Source organism: Hyla sarda, chromosome 6 (assembly GCF_029499605.1).
Source record: "Hyla sarda isolate aHylSar1 chromosome 6, aHylSar1.hap1, whole genome shotgun sequence".
Taxonomy (NCBI): Eukaryota; Metazoa; Chordata; class Amphibia; order Anura; family Hylidae; genus Hyla; species Hyla sarda.
In genome coordinates this window covers 153,493,749-153,511,790 of record NC_079194.1, presented here as the reverse complement: position 1 = coordinate 153,511,790, position 18,042 = coordinate 153,493,749, and positions in this window count along the sequence as shown.

Sequence of the window (18,042 nt, the reverse complement as noted above, 5' to 3'; positions counted from 1 at the left end):
AGTGGAAGACTACCTGTAGAGTGGGCCGAAGAGTAAGAAACAGCGTTCCAAGCTCTTAAACACCTGTTGACAGAGCCACCCATTCTGGCATATCCAGACTACAGTCACCCATTCTGGTTGTATACTGATGCTAGTTTTGAAGGTCTGGGAGCTGTCCTATCCTAAATCCATGAAGGGCAAGAACGAGTGATAGCCTATGCCAGTAGTAATCTGCGAGGAGCAGAGAAGAAGGATGCCAACTACAGCATCCTTCAAACTGGAACTCCTCGCCCTCATGTGGGCCTTATCTGAAAAGTTTAAAGACTACTTGGCTGCCACGCCTTTCACTGTCTACATGGATAATAACCCATTTGCCCATCTGAATACTGGCAAACTGGGTGCCATCAAACAGTGTTGGGCCTTGAGATTGGCCAACTACAACTTTACCATCAAGTACAGAAGCGGCAAGTCCAATGTCAATGCCGATGTACTGTCTCGATTGACCCCCGGCGAGGAACCACCTGTCGAAGATGAGTGGGAAGACGTGGAGATGTCTCCATTTTACCAGAAGTTCGTCAGAATACTGTGACCACCCTTGAAGAGGGTGAACCCAGGTCCGGGAAGGTCCAGGAAGACCTATACACCTGGAAGACTCTACAAGACGAAAGTCGAGTCATAGGGGATCTGTGGGACTACAGCTGCCAAAAGGCTGGACGTTTTGACTACTAGCTCCCTTCAACAACTCTCCACAAGCTTCTATGGAGTGGGGTCTCCGACCACCAAAGAAGTAACAGGAAGAAAAGAGATTGTCAACAAAAAGATGGGTGAGGCTCAACAGAGGCCATAGCAAGACTACAACCGTCATGCCTCTCCAGTTAGGCAACAAGGTCTGGCTGTAGAAGTTCCCGAGGACCCACAAACTGGACATCTGAGAAACGGAGCCTTATACGGTGACGGCCATACCCTACCCAGATGTGTACGCAATCCAGAAGCAAGGGTACGAGCCGCCAGTCTTCCATCGTAACATAATCAAGTTATGTCACAAAGACCTGCCTGTGCTCCCCGTAACTTATCCACCAACAGTCAGACCTGCAAGGGAGTATGTGCCAGGAGAGCAGATTCACCCATCCATGATGTCCCCATGTTCTCTCCCAGCCAACCTTCAATCTTTGGTATTATGCCATCTCAGGGGCCAGTGCAACCAACTCTAGTCACCTCACCAGCTCAAGTCCTGTCACCGTTGGCACCAGTCTATACTCCGGTCTCCAGACCACCTGTCTCCCTTATGTCTATGCCCACAAGTCCAAGTCCTGCCAGTCCAGACTCGCTACCTTCTTCAGCCTTCAACGAGGTAGAGCCTGTTGCAATTCCAATCGAGTCAAGAGCTCATTACCGTTTTTCTCTGTATCAGTTATACTCGTAACGGCGGGTTTCTACTGTGCCCCATGTGACCTTAGATTACAGTGTATATTCACAATACATGTGTGCATGTGTCTTTGTAGTATACTACAGAATTAATTTTTTTCAGCATTGAGCTGTAGATTTTTATTTTTTTTTTCCAATAGAGACATAACCAGTAGTAAATGACAGGATTACCGCCACAAATAACCACAAGATGGCATCATTGAACACACAATGCCATAAGGCATTCACAGGTTTTCCAGCTTATTTAAAAATTCAACCAACCGCTTTATGCACCATGTTAGGCAGTAGGGACATTTTTAAATAGGTCACAAAATCCCTTTAATAATCAATGTGCAAATGACGGGTAACATTACACATTTATCATTACAATTAGTTAATTGCAATGTTTTCTAAACAGTGTGTTTCTAGCTGTTGCAAAACTACAACTCCCAGCCTTTGGCTGTCCGGGCATGTTTGTAGTTGTAGTTTTACAACAGCTGGAGGCACACTTTTTGGAAAACACTAGTCTAACGTAGGGCTGGGCAGTATACCGATTCATACCGAATACTGACATTTTTGTGCTGCATGATATGAATTTTAACCAATACCGCAATACCGGTTTAGCCACTCCCCCTCGGGAATGAATGAATCAGCCCAGCGCTGCGGAGGAGGAAATACTGTTACATACCGTGGAACCGCCAAAAGTTACAAAAATACCGTGATACACACATTTGGTCATACCACCCAGCCCTAGTCTAACATCAGAAAGCCCAGCTGCAACAGAAAGCTCTCTTTTGTGACTGCCATCAGCACATCCGCAGCATGAAATACGTTGTGGATGCTCTCCGTGTGAGCTTACCCTAATAAAGTGTGCATCTAGTTGAGCTGTTGTCTAATCTCTAGTCCATTGAAAAAAAAATTTAAAATCCGTCAGTTGTGTGATCATATTCAGGTAAGTACATGGAGCTATATACTGTATACTAAAATACCTTCATACATATATATATATATATATATATATATATATACATAGAGAGAGAGAGACATATTAATAGGGTGTGTTCACGTGTACCATATCATGTGTAGATTTGATGCGTGGGATTTGATGCACAGGATTTTCTGCTGCAGGTTTCAATGTAAATTAAATGACTGAGCACAGCTTCTAATCTGCAGTAACAAATCCTGCGCATCAAATCTGTGCAGGATACTGTATGTGTGAATAGACTTACATAAAGAAACTAAGCATGGTATGTCATAGGTAATGTGCCATGTTACCCAGCAGAGGGCAGTATGGTCCCTTGACAAATAATTCATTTGAATAATCTAGTGATTTCCAAATGGTGTGTCTCCAGCTGTTGCAAAACTACAACTCCCAGCATGCCCGGACAGCCTTTGGCTGTCCGGGCATGATGGGATCTGTAGTTTTGCAACAGCTGGAGACACCCTGTTTGGAAAACCCTAGTATAATCTATAAGAGACGTATTCCAAATTAGACAATAAAAACTATGCTGTAGTAACACATCTTGGGGACATCGATGGACAGATACATCAAATAAGATTTACAGAGAACACATATATACACAGTAGTGGCAACAATCAAGTTACATTATTACTTTCTGTATAGGAGAACATGGAAATGACACTCTGTACTAAAGAAATTTTAATATTAGAAAAAAATAATTCCATGCCCCCCTCCCAATAATAATAAATTAAAATAAAAACTGGGAGAAGGAGGTCGGAAATAGATTAATTACAACGATTTCCATTTATTCAACAATGTCCAATGTCCTTCAGACAGGAATGTAGATATTCCCATTTATATGGTGCCTCCCCCAAACATAGGGGGGGGGGGGGGGGGTACGTATCATAAATGGTGTTGCAATGTGTGATTTTATGTATGTGTTTTGCGTCAAATGGAGCGTAGTTGCGCCAGAATTATCAATTGTCGCACACAAGTTTGTAATTTTGGCACAAATGCACCCTACCAAAAGGCGCAGACTCCTGCCCCAGAATTCCAGGCAGAACTTTCTGTCTGTGAGGCAGTTAAATCTGACCTTGGGACTTTGGCTGGTTTACAGAGGTAAAGCTCACACAGCCAGGGCCTTTTTTGCTGTTTTTAATTTGCGCATTAGGGGGGGATATTCATCCAGACCTCTGACTTGGATAAGTGTTGCCTTTTCCCCTAGTAACCAATCAGGTTGCTTCTTTTATCGCTCAGGGTCCCTTTTCCACTTTCTGGTTGGGCACCAATGTTCTACGTTCTATTGCTGTAGCTATTTTCTCTGTCATTTAATTTTTTGTGTGGATTTGCACCTTAATGAAGGTATTTGCGCCAAAATCTATTGCTGTAGCTCTCTGTCATTTAATTTTTTGTGTGGATTTGCACCTTAATGAAGGTATTTGCGCCAAAATTTGCACCAAATTGAAGAGTCGCAATTAACAAATTCCAAACCAATACATGATTTCAACTGAAATCACGACTAACACCGTCAAATCACTGATAATGTTCTAAACCATTTGGCGAGACTGATTGTCACAAAAAGAATAAAGAAAATAGCCACAAAACACAGTAAAAAAAAACTGTGTAAAAGCCTTCATACATATCCCTCATAGGGGGAGATTTATCAAAACCTGTGCAGAGGACAAGTTGTGCAGTTGCCCATAGCAACCAATCAGATCGCTTATTTCATTTTAAAAGGCCCGTGCAAAATTAAAGAAGCGATCTGATTGGTTGCTATGGGCAACTGGGCAACTTTGTCTCTGCACAGGTTTTGATAAATCTCCCCCATAGTCCCTATTTATCTGCCCTTGACCATGGTCAGATAAGCACAAGGCACAGACACACTGATGCTTCCCTGTGCAGGGGAAAGGTCCCACATGAGCCGAGGAGACCTCCAGGAGGTCAGGCCGCTCACTGCTGCAATATTTATACAGGGAGCAGAGTCCTATTTCGCACTCATTGTAATGCAGGGCTGATAGTTCTGTTCCTTTTTTTGTTTTTTTTTATGCATTAACCCTTTGTATGCTGAAGAACATTTCAAAATCTTCAGGTTTAATTTTTGTTATGTCTGTGTGGTGAATTTTGGAGTAAAACTGGTGTAGTATTACCAATACAGTGCCAGCAGGGTGCCCCGATTATCAGTAGTACCCACAGAGTTCCCCCATTTTTAAAGGGGTAATCCTTTACACTAAAAGTTTTCATATGTTGCGGAGGTGTTGTTAAAATAAAAAAGTAAATGATACTCACCTACCTTGTTCCTTCACATTTCCTGTCCCAATGACTTTCAATTTCTCACTCATCAATGCTTAAGGACTCATCTAGTCAACCAATCACTGCCTGCAATGGCATCCAGCTTCAGTTATGATTGGCTGAGCAGGCAGATGCTGCTGAGAAGACTCATCTCAGAAGTAGCAACAAGAGGTAATGTGCAGAGGAACATAAGTTGTTGGAATGGGATAGATGAGTATCATTTATTTTTACGATATCCCCAGCAATATATATATATATATATATATATATATATATATATATATACACACATACTTTGTGCACATGCTACAATACCCTCTTGTAATTGTGTAGGTCCAGTTAAAGGGGAACTTTGCCCCTATACAGCTTATCCCTTATCCAAAGGCTGTGTACTAGCCGTGATGCCCCCTCCTATAGACATGAACAGAGGAGGCGTGGAGTGACGTCATAAACATGGAAGCCCCAAGCTGAAGTCCATGTTCAGGGGGTCCCAGCGGCCGAACGCCCCGAGATCAGACATCTTATCCCCTATCCTTTAGATAGGGGATAAAATGTACAGGGGCGGAGTACCACTTTAAGCCATATGGCATTCTGCAGCCATACACTAGGCTGAATGGTCATGTACACTTCCTCTTCACACATGTCTACTAAGGCCAATCATTGGCTGCAGCATCTCATGCACGGTGTACTAGGAGGCCACCAGAGCACTTCAGTCATGTATTCTGGAGACTATAGCAAATCCCAATTTTTGGTGCAATCTTAGCAAAACTCACACCACTTACACAACTCACAAAACTGTCTTAAAGGATGTCCGCCACATTTATTGTGCATTTGAGACACTTTTTAGCCAGCACAGAGGAGATCGCTGCATGGACAGGTGAGTATCTGTTTTTGTTTTTTATTTTTTTTTGCTTTAACTTGGAGGGGAGGGCAGGGCATACCTGACTGCTCCCCACATACCTGGCTACCACCACTGCCCCCACATACCTTGCTGTCCCCCACATACCAGGCTGCCCCCACATACCTGGCTGTCCTCCACATACCTGGCTGCCCACATATACCTGGCTGCCCCCACTGCCCCCCACATACCTGGCTGCCCCACATACTGGCTGCCCCAACATATCTGGCTGCCCCCACATACATGGCTGCCCCCCAAATACCTGGCTGCCACCACATACCTGACTGCCACCACATTCCTGGCTGCCCCCGCATACCTGGCTGCCCCCGCATACCTGGCTGCCCCCACATACCTGGGTGCCCCCCCCCTGCCATACCTGGCTGCCCCCCCATACCTGGTTGCCTTACCTGGCCCACATACCTGGCAGCCTAACTACCTAGCTACATACATGGCTACTTAACTACATACCTGGCTACAGAACTACCTATGTACATACCTGGCTACCTAACTACCTAGATAACTACCTGGATACCTACATACCTAGATACCTAAATACCTAATTACATACATACATACCTGGCTACCTAACTACCTAGCTATCTACCCTACTTACATGCCTGGCTTCCTAACTACCTGGCTAGTTACCTACCTACATATCTGGCTACCTAACTACATAGATAGCTACCTACCTGGCTACCTACTAACTTTTCTGTGCAGTACACCAAGGAGGGCATTATAACAGTTCGGGGCCTATAGATAGGGAGATTGTGTAAAGGAGGGGAGGGCACTGGAAAAATGTCTAACATGTTTGTCCTGCAGATTATGTCAAGAGATGACTTTTGGATTGGAAAAAAAAATGGAGAAGAAAAGAAAAGGGGATGCCGCCTTTCAGAAAATAAGTCTGTGAGTTCCCTAGATGTAGCTGTAGTCACTTATATGTTGTATATATCCTGTGTACAGATGGTATCCTAAATATGGTCCTGTATGTAATCACTAATCTGGTATACAGATCCTATGTACAGCTGGCATCTACCTCTATATGATCTTGTATATAATCACTTATACGGTATACAGAACTGTGTACAGCTGGTATATACCACTATATGGGCACTGTATGGGGAAATACTGGTCTGTGCATAGTGATTTTATTTAGTACAGTATGGCAGTATTATCCAATTATTGTATGGTGGTATATATTCCCTCCTTGTATACCGTTATTATTGATCATGAAAAATTATCTTTCCTACGTTAACGTGTTTTATATACATATAATTTTTTGTTTTATTTTGTGTGTGAGGTGTCCCGGTACAGTATTGCATACAGTACCTAGTGTAGAGGTCCCCAAAGTCAGAGTAACTACGTTCAGGTAGGGTTCCTCAGGTGGGACAGCCCCTAGTCACCTCTCCTAAAGTTTATCTTTAATAATAATAAATGTATATATTTAATAATTATATATATATATTCTATAGTAATGTATAGTACTTACCTTGTTCAGCGTCGCAGGACCTTCGGTCATGTGACCATGTTGATAACCTCTATGGTATGTTGCAGGACCTTAGGAGGTCCTTTGTAATGGTGATTGACATCAGTATGGACCAATTAGCTTTAGTCCAGCCCCTGCCCTTATAAGGGAGCTGCATCCAATTATCGCTCTCTTGGGTTGCTGCTCTCGTGGATGCCGGACTAACAGGACGGTGCTACGCAACTTTCAAAGACACGCTAGGCCTCAAAACCTCCGGCCTGAGCGGAACCAAAACCGTGAGTTCAAATCTAAATCCCCGCTAATGCTAGCATGACTACTGGACCGCAACTAACCCCTAAATCCAGTGGAGCAACGCATAGTACTAAAGACTCTTAATGCTAAAGTCCCAACCTTTGTCAATCATCAAGGAAAAGCTGTTGTTATACCCAGAGACTGTTGTTATATTGAACCTTACAGAAACCTTCAGTAAACATTAATGCTGTTTAAGAAAACTCTCTGGTTGTGGACAATCTATTCTTCTTATCTATCTCCCTATCGCTCTTGGGAAGGGTGGCGGTAGGAAAAGCTTTATTGAGGAACCCACACCCTGGCGTCATGAATAGCAAGGGTTAACAAGCACCCTTTAATAACTGCACAGCTGCTCTCCCCATACCTTACATCCCCCAGGCTATCACATGTGTAAGGGTGGGGCATGAGGAGGGATTTGAGTGGGATAGGAGCAGAGGTGTGTCCAGCAGCAGAGTCTAGCAAGGGGCCCTTGCTTTATTTGGTCCAGGGGCCGTGAAAGTAGTCAGTCCACCCCTGCACAGGGAGAGATTTATCTATACTTGTGTAGAAGAAGAGTAGTGCAGTTGCCCATAGCAACCAATCAGATTGCTTCTTTCATTTTTAACTTCTTGGGGATGAACCGGTATGCCTGCTGAAATGCTTCAGCAGGCATCCCGGCACATCGCCGAGGGGGTCCTGAGACCCCCCCATATCGGCGATCGCTGCAGATCGCCAGTCAAATTAAACAGGTGATCTGCGGTGATTCTGGGTCATTCAGGTCACATTTGATCCAATGAGCCAGAAAAGGAGAGTGACCAGTGGTGTAATATACACCACCAATCACTCTCCGTACTGTACCGGGAGGCACTGTTGCCACCCCCCAGGACAGCTGTGAGTGGCCGGTCATAGTGACCGCACCAATCACAGCAGTATTGGAGGAGGGTGAGGAGCTCATTGCTCCGCTCTGCTCAGCACCATTTTGTTCCAGGTGTTGACCAGGACGGAGTCCCGTGCTGCATCTCCCCCCTCATTGTAAAAAAGTGCCCCCTGGCACCCTCTCTGTGCCCCCGCTGGCACATTAGATTGCAGGGACAGCTTGACGAAGGGCGCATGCGCCTGAAACGCGTCTGATCTGCTGGTTGCTTTTACTGCTTTTACTGTGAGTTCTAATAAAGTCTGGATTTCTACTGACCCACGCTGGATCATCTCCTCTTCTTATTTGAATTCATGTGCACCGGGCTGGGTGCGGATCCGTGTCGGGGGCGCATTGGTGGAGCGAGCTGGATTTTTCTGAACTATACAGCTTAAGTTAGGCAGGGAAAGTAGTTATATAATTTTTTTTTTGCAGCCCACCGCTACTGTAGTTGTCCGTTGGTCCATAGAACCTTTAGCTGCGTGACCCCAGCCCTACAGGGTTGCTGTGGTCTGCCCCCAGCCTTTTTTTGGGCACACACCTTTCATTTATTTTTGCTAACTGTGTGGCCGACCCTCTTATGTATAAAAGAGCGGCTGGCCACTGTTAGCCAATTGGCCATCCACTGCGGATTATAAGCAGCTTTTTTATTTTTTGCACCTATAGTCGGTCCGTGCCACCAGCAGCAGGCCTGTGCTGTGTGGACGGACTGTACCTCTGTGTTCGGCCTGCCCCACCGCTGTCAGTGATTTGGGTTCAGGTGGGTGCTTTTTTGGGGGTTTTGGGCGGGCATCATTTTTACTTTTGGCTATACTCATCATTCTAGGAATATTATTGCCATATCAGTAGTAAAATTGCTATTTTCATTTCCCCCAAACTACACTTCATCCATTCCTGGAAAATAAATTTAGGGAACACCCGTCTGTTTCAAATGTCCACCTCACCCCTATACACCTTCCCTAGGGGGTGTACTGTTTGTAATAGGCTCACATGTGGGTGTTCCTTTCTTTTATTTTCCTCTGAATGTATGTAACTTTTAGGTCTGTAAGAAACATCTGCCTCAAATGCGAAGAGTTCTCACTCATGATCTCTCTTGTATTTCCAGGCGACAATTCGGAGACCCATGTTAGTTGTTCCCAGAAAAATGAAGCAGAGCATAGGTTGAAAATTGCAATTTTCAAAAGCTACCCTTTATCCATTCCTGGAAAATAAATTTAGGAAACACCTGTGCGTTCAAAATTTCCTCTTTAGCCTCATACCCATTACTCAGGGTCAGGGCTCAAGTCCTGCAGGAACTCAAGGGAATGGAGTTCCTGCACCTTTTCCACTGCAAGAACTCTGCAGGATCAGTCCTTGAATGGAAATCTTGGGTGAATTCCCACACTTTTTCTTCCAGGACTTGACCCCTGCTCAGGGTGGGTACTTTCTGTAATGGTGTTGTGGTTTCCCAATACAGGACCTGTCCTATACCATCCTTTAGTCCCCTCAGGAAGAGTCCCTTTGGTCCATTGGGCTCTCCTGCAGGGCTCCTCCCGTGTTGTCATATATAAATGCAATGTATATTCATTATGTGCATCTATTGTTCATATGCATAAAGTTGTACAGTTTGTATAAAATGTATAGGACCTTCCTTGGTCATGTGATATACCCAGAGTTCCATGGGCACAGGAACCCCAGGCATTAGCAACCAATGAGCTTTAGTCCAGCCCCCTAGTATATAAGGGGCTGTAGTCTCTCAGTTAGCTCTCTTCTCTATTGTCTCCTGGACCTAAAGAAAGCATAAAGTCCTGTATACTGCAAATTCATCTCATCTAGGCCAAAGCCTAAAGAAACGCAGCCACTTCTAAAATGTGAGTTACAATTCTCTCTACAAATCCAGTGACTACTACTCAGCTAAGGAATATATTAGTAGTACAGTGGCCTGCCTGTTCCCTAAACATTTCAAGTAAAAGTTCCAGTTTATTTAGAATCCTTGCTGTGGACATTCCTTTATTACACCGTTTTTGGGTTGGTTGACAGCAGTTACCATAACGGAATAACTACATCCTGGCATTACGAACACTAAGGGGTTAACAACATCTTGCCCCCCAGGGTTAATACCACCTGACCCTGCTACATACTGCAACACCCCAGTCACGAAATCTCTTTTGGCGTCCTACGTACAGGATACGGGTGTGTGCCTTTAATAATTCAGCCAACCAGTCTACGCGCAACAAACAACGGGTGTATACCGTTATTGCAAGTGCCACTAGTCCTCCCCCTATGCAGGAATGTGTATAGAGAACTGTCCAGGATTGTCGCAAGCTGCGACCAAAATTGCGCCAAAAGTGTACTGGACATTGTTGCTGAAATTGTGCTTTGCCGGGGCGCAAGAAAAAGTAAGGGGGAGGTGAAGAATATTGTATTGTGGCCATGTGTAAAATTAGGAATGAAGCCATTTTACGTGCCCCGCTACAAAAAGTACCTGAAGGGGTTAAGGAAGTACCCGAGAAGTGCGCCAAAATGTCCAGCGCTGGTCTGCGTCCCGCCCCTGGGTGTGGACATCATGAAGCCATCTCTATACCGAAGTGTTATGCATCCACAAAAGTACCCTGGACACGCAAGACAAGGAGAAATAGCATTAGTTACATCACATTTAGTGCTTAACAGTGGTATGGACTGGCATAAGACAAGTTACAGTCCCTTACATACCTTTAATTGTATGCTTGTGAGATAGGTACATGAATTGTTGTGATTTATGTGTACTAAACTTGTGGATGTACACTAATAAAGTTTTGTGTGTACTGAATTTTATGTGTACACACAATTTTATGTGGTCTAAATATCTCAATAACTACAAGTCAAGGCAAGCCTGCAAGGTATCCTGTGTCCCGGTTGCCTCTGAAGGAACTGCATAATTGTGATGCCTGTTTCCTAAACATTTCAAGTAAAAGTTCCAGTTTATTCAGAATCCTTGCCGTGGACATTCCTTTATTACAAAACCGTTTTTGGGTTGGTTGGCGGCCGTTACCATACCGGAATAACCACATCCTGGCGTCAAGAGCAATAAGGGGTTAACAACATCTTGCCCCCAGGGTTAATACCACCAGACTCTGCTACATACTGCAACACCCCAGTCACCACAGTATCACATGTGGGTGTTTCTTTTTTGTATTTTCCTCTGAATGTATGTAACCGTCAGCTACTGATATGTCATAGGCCTCACATGCAAAACAGACCTCTATGACTTCTGTGCCTTGTTGTGCTCCCACCCAGCACGTTTCCCCATATGTGGATGTATTTCCATAGTCAGGGGAAAAAGCCCTCCAAAATATGTAACCCAATCTCTCCCATTACCCCTTACAAAAATGTTAAAAATTGGGTAACCCCAGCATTTTAATGTAAAAAAATCAAAATTTTCAATTTACGGCCACTGTTCAAAAAACCTGTGAGGTGTAAGTACTCACTGTACCCCTTGTTACCTTCCTTGAGGGGTTTAATTTCAAATTGTGGTCACTTGCTGTTTTTTTTTTTTTTTTTTTAGATTTTATGTCAGAACCTCAACCATTGCAGTGCAAAGCACCCCTTTAGGTCTCAAATCTCATTGGTTCTGTCTCACTCCTAAGCCCTGTTTTGTACCGCATAGTGTTTTACTGCCATATATGGGGTATTTCCTTATTCTGGAGAAATTGGGCTACAAATTTTGTGGAGCTTTTTTCTCTTACTACTTGTGAAACTAAAAAAAACATGTTAATACCAGCAATTCATGGTTAAAGGGGTTATCCAGGAAAAAACTTTTATATATATATATACATATATATATATATATCTATATATATATATTTATATATATATATATATATATATATATATATATATATATAAATAAATCAACTGGCTCCAGAAAATTAAACAGATTTGTAAATTACTTCTATTAGAAAATCTTAATCCTTTCAGTACTTATGAGCTTCTGAAGTTAAGGTTGTTCTCTTCTGTCTAAGTGCTCTCTTATGACACGTGTCTCGGGAACTGCCCAGTTTAGAAGAGGTTTGCTATGGGGATTTGCTTCTAAACTGGGCGTTTCCCGAGACACGTGTCATCAGAGAGCACTTTGACAGAAAAGAACAACCTTAACTTCAGAAGCTCATAAGTACTGAAAGGATTAACATTTTTTTATAGAAGTAATTTACAAATCTGTTGAACTTTCTGGAGCCAGTTGATATCTAAAAATTTTTTTTTCCTTGATAACCCCTTTAAAAATCACATTTTTTACTTTTACGGTCCACTGTTCAAAAAACCTGTAAGGTGTAAGTACTTGCTGTAACCCTTGTTACGTTCCTTGAGGGATGTAGTTTCCAAAATGGTGTCACAAGTGTTTTTTTTTTTTTTTTTTTTGTTGCTGTTCTGACACCATGGGAGGTTTCGGGCGTTTTCTTAAATGGGAGAAATTGGGCTTAAAAATTTGGGGTCCATTTTCTCCTATTACACAATGTGAAAATGAAAAATTTGGAGTAACACCATCATTTTAGTATTAAAAATCAAATATAAAAATCAATTTTAACGCAAACCCGTGAAACACCTGTGAGGTGTTAAGGCTCACTATACCCCTTGTTACATTTCTGGGAGAGGTGTAGTTTCCCAAATAGTATGCCATGTGTTGGTTTTCTTGCTGTTCTGGCACCCTAGGGACTTGCTAAATGCAACATGCCCCCCAAAAACCATTTCAGCAAAATTCTCTTTTAAAAAGCCAAATTTTGATCCTCCTTTTCTAAGCATTGTAGTGTGCCAGCAGAGCACTTAACATCCACATATGAGGTATTTCCTTATTTCCATAATGTAAATGGAGTTTTACATTTTTGGGGGCATTTTCTCCTATTACCCCTTGTGAAAAAGAAAAAATTGGGTTAACACCAGCATTTTAGTGTTATAAATCAAATTTTCCATTTTCACGTCCACTGAAAGGTAAGTTGTTAAAAGGGTACTCCCCTAGAAAAAAAAAATTCTTAAAATCAACTGGTACCAGAAAATTAAACAGATTTGAAAATTACTTCTATTTAAAAATGTTAATCCTTCCAGTACTTATCAGCTGCTGTATGTTCAAGATGAAGTTCTTTTTTTTTTTTTTTCCTTTGTATCTGACCACAGTGCTCTCTGCTGACACCTCTGTCCATTTTAGGAGCTGTCCAGAGTACAAGAAAGTCCCCTTAGCAAACCTATCCTGCTCCGGACAGTTCCTAAAATGGACAGAGGTTTCAGCAGAGAGCACTGTGGTCAGACAGAAAGGAAATTCAAAAATAAAAGAACTTCCTGTGGAGAATACAGCAGCTGATAAGTACTGGAAGGATTAAGAATTTTTAATAGAAGTAGTTTACAAATCTGTTTAACTTTCTGGCACCAGTTTATTTTAAAAAATGTTTTCCAGGGGAGAACCACTTTAAGGCTCACTATACCCCTTGTTACATTCCTTGAGGGGTGTAGTTTCCAAAATATTGTGCCATGTGGAGTTTTTTTATTTTTATTTTTTTGCTGTTCTGGCACCATGGGGGCTTCCTAAATGCAACATGGCCCCCAAAAACCATGACGGCAAAATTCGCTCTCCAAAATCCCACCGTTGTTCTTTCCCTTTTGAGCCATGTTGTGAGCCTGCAGAGCACTTTATGTGGTATTTCCATACTTCAGAGAAATTGGGCTACAAATTTTGGGGGCTTTTTCTCCTTATACCACTTTTAAAAAGGAAAAAAAATATGGGTTTACAAGAACATGTTAGTGTAAAAAATTCCGATTTTGATTTTTCTCCTCCTCTTTGCTGCTATTCTTGTAAAATGCCTAAAGGGTTAACAAACTTTCTGAATGCCATTTTGAATACCTTGAGTGGTGCAGTTTCTATAATGGGGTAATTTATAGGGTATTTCTCACAGAAAGGCCCCTCAAATCCACTTCAAACTTAACTGGTCCCTGAAAAATTCTGATTTAGAAAATTTTGTGAAAATTTTGTCAATTGCTGCTATACTATCAAGCCCTCTGATGTCATCAAAAAGTAAAAACATGTCAACTTTATGATGTCAACATCAAGTAGACATATTGTATATATGAATTAATATATTATTTATTTGTAATGTCCATTTTCCTTACAAGCAGTAAGTTTCAAAGTTCGAAAAATGCAAAATTTTAAAAATTTTCATGACATTTTGGAATTTTTCACCAAGAAAGGATGCAAGTAACGACAAAAAATTACCACTATGTTAAAGCAGAATATGTTGCAAAAAAATATATATATATCGTAATTAGAACAAAAGGTAAAAGCATCCCAGAGTAATTAATGCATAAAGTGACAGTAGTCAGAATTGCAAAAAAGGGTTGAGTCCTTAAAGGGGTACTCTGGTGGAAACCTTTTTGTTAAAAATGAACTGGTGCCAGAAAGTTAAACAGATTTGTAAATTACTTCTACTTAAAAATCTCAATCCTTTCAGTACTTATTAGCAGCTGTATACTACAGAGGAAATTCTGTCCTTTTTGAATTTCTTTTTTGTCTTGTCCACAGTGCTCTCTGTTGACACCTCTGTCTGTGTCAGGAACTGTTCAGAGCAGCATAGGTTTGCTATGGTATGGGACTAAGCCTTGGCTGCTAGGGTCTATCGGTGTTACGCCTAGCGCTCCGGGTCCCCGCTCCTCCCCGGAGCGCTCACGGCGTCTCTCTCCCTGCAGCGCCCCGGTCAGTCCCGCTGACCGGGAGCGCTGCACTGACATGGCCGTCGGGGATGCGATTCGCACAGCGGGACGCGCCCGCTCGCGAATCGCATCCCAGGTCACTTACCCGTCCCGGGCCCCTCCTGTCATGTGCTGGCGCGCGCGGCTCCGCTCTCTAGGGCGCGCGCGTGCCAGCTCTCTGAGACTTAAAGGGCCAGTGCACCAATGATTGGTGCCTGGCCCAATTAGCTTAATTGGCTTCCACCTGCTCCCTGGCTATATCTGATCACCTCCCCTGCACTCCCTTGCCGGATCTTGTTGCCTTGTGCCAGTGAATGCGTTTAGTGTTGTCCAAAGCCTGTGTTACCTGAACTCCTGCTATCCATCTTGACTACGAACCTTGCCGCCTGCCCCGACCTTCTGCTACGTCTGACCTTGCCTCTGCCTAGTCCTTCTGTCCCACGCCTTCTCAGCAGTCAGCGAGGTTGAGCCGTTGCTAGTGGATACGACCTGGTTGCTACTGCCGCAGCAAGACCATCCCGCTTTGCGGCGGGCTCTGGTGAACACCAGTAGCCTCTTAGAACCGGTCCACCAGCACGGTCCACGCCAATCCCTCGCTGACACAGAGGATCCACTACCTGTAAGCCGAATCGTGACAGTAGATCCGGCCATGGATCCCGCTGAGGTGCCGCTGCCAAGTCTCGCTGACCTTACCACGGTGGTCGCTCAGCAATCGCAGCAAATTGCCCAACAAGGACAGCAGCTGTCGCAGTTGACCGCCACGTTACAGCAACTTCTGCCTCTGCTACAGCAGCAACCATCTCCTCCGCCAGCTCCTGCACCTCCTCCGCAGCGAGTGGCCGCTCCTAGCCTCCGCTTGTCCCTGCCGGACAAATTTGATGGGGACTCTAGACTCTGCCGTGGATTTTTGTCTCAGTGTTCCCTGCATATGGAGATGTTGTCGGACTTGTTTCCTACAGAACGGTCTAAGGTGGCGTTCGTAGTGAGCCTTCTTTCAGGAAAGGCCTTGTCTTGGGCCACACCGCTCTGGGACCGCAATGATCCTGCCACAGCCACAGTCCAGTCCTTCTTCGCTGAGGTCCGTAGTGTCTTCGAGGAGCCAGCCCGAGCTTCTTCTGCCGAGACTGCCCTGCTGAACCTGGTCCAGGGTAATTCTTCAGTGGGCGAGTACGCCATCCAATTTCGTACTCTTGCTTCCGAATTATCATGGAATAACGAGGCTCTCTGCGCGACCTTTAAAAAAGGCTTATCCAGTCGCATCAAGGATGTGCTGGCCGCACGAGAGATTCCTGCCAACCTGCAAGAACTTTTCCATTTGGCCACCCGCATTGACATGCGTTTTTCTGAGAGACATCAAGAGCTCCGCCAGGAAAAAGACTTAGATCTCTGGGCACCTCTCCCACAGTATCCGCTGCAATCTACGCCTGGGCCTCCCGCCGAGGAAGCCATGCAAGTGGATCGGTCTCGCCTGACCCAGGAAGAGAGGAATTGCCGTAGGGAAGAAAATCTTTGTCTGTACTGTGCCAGTACCGAGCATTTCTTGGTGGATTGCCCTATTCGTCCTCCACGTCTGGGAAACGCACGCACGCACCCAGCTCACGTGGGTGTGGCGTCTCTTGGTTCAAAGTCTGCTTCTCCACGTCTCACGGTGCCCGTGCGGATTTCTTCTTCAGCCAACTCCTCCCTCTCAGCCGTGGCCTGCTTGGACTCTGGTGCCTCTGGGAATTTTATTCTGGATTCTTTTGTGAATAAATTCTGCATCCCGGTGACCCGTCTCGTCAAGCCGCTCTACATTTCCGCGGTCAACGGAGTCAGATTGGATTGCACCGTGCGTTACCGCACAGAACCCCTCTTGATGTGCATTGGACCCCACCACGAAAGGATTGAATTTTTCGTCCTCCCCAACTGCACCTCTGAGGTCCTCCTCGGTCTGCCATGGCTCCAGCTTCATTCTCCCACCCTTGACTGGACCACCGGGGAGATCAAGAACTGGGACTCTGCTTGCCACAAGAGATGCCTTTCCCCCCCTCCCAGTCCCGTCAGGCAAGCCTCAGTGCCTCCTCATGGCCCCCGTCCTTGTGTCACCCTGCCCCGTGCCAAGCTTCACCCTCTGCCCTCCCTCCCCATTCCCACTCCTGCTGTACTGCCTGCCTTTGAGGAAACCCTCCATTCACTCCCGGTGTCCTCGTCCCAGGTAAAGCAGTTGTCGGACAAAAAAAGGGGGAGACCTAAGGGGGGGGTACTGTTACGCCTAGCGCTCCGGGTCCCCGCTCCTCCCCGGAGCGCTCACAGCGTCTCTCTCCCTGCAGCGCCCCGGTCAGTCCCGCTGACCGGGAGCTCTGCACTGACATGGCCGTCGGGGATGCGATTCGCACAGCGGGACGCGCCCGCTCGCGAATCGCATTCCCAGGTCACTTACCCGTCCCGGGCCCCTCCTGTCATGTGCTGGCGCGCGCGGCTCCGCTCTCTAGGGCGCGCGCGCCAGCTCTCTGAGACTTAAAGGGCCAGTGCACCAATGATTGGTGCCTGGCCCAATTAGCTTAATTGGCTTCCACCTGCTCCCTGGCTATATCTGATCACCTCCCCTGCACTCCCTTGCCGGATCTTGTTGCCTTGTGCCAGTGAATGCGTTTAGTGTTGTCCAAAGCCTGTGTTACCTGAACTCCTGCTATCCATTGTCACGATGCCGGCTGGCAGGTAGTGGATCCTCTGTGCCAGAGAGGGATTGGCGTGGACCGTGCTAGTGGACCGGTTCTAAGCCACTACTGGTTTTCACCAGAGCCCGCCGCAAAGCGGGATGGTCTTGCTGCGGCGGTAGTGACCAGGTCGTATCCACTAGCAACGGCTCACCTCTCTGGCTGCTGAAGATAGGCGCGGTACAAGGGAGTAGGCAAAAGCAAGGTCGGACGTAGCAGAAGGTCGGGGCAGGCAGCAAGGATCGTAGTCAGGGGCAACGGCAGAAGGTCTGGAAACACAGGCAAGGAACACACAAGGAACGCTTTCACTGGCACTAAGGCAACAAGATCCGGCAAGGGAGTGCAGGGGAAGTGAGGTGATATAGGGAAGTGCACAGGTGAACACACTAATTGGGACCACTGCGCCAATCAGCGGCGCAGTGGCCCTTTAAATCGCAGAGACCCGGCGCGCGCGCGCCCTAGGGA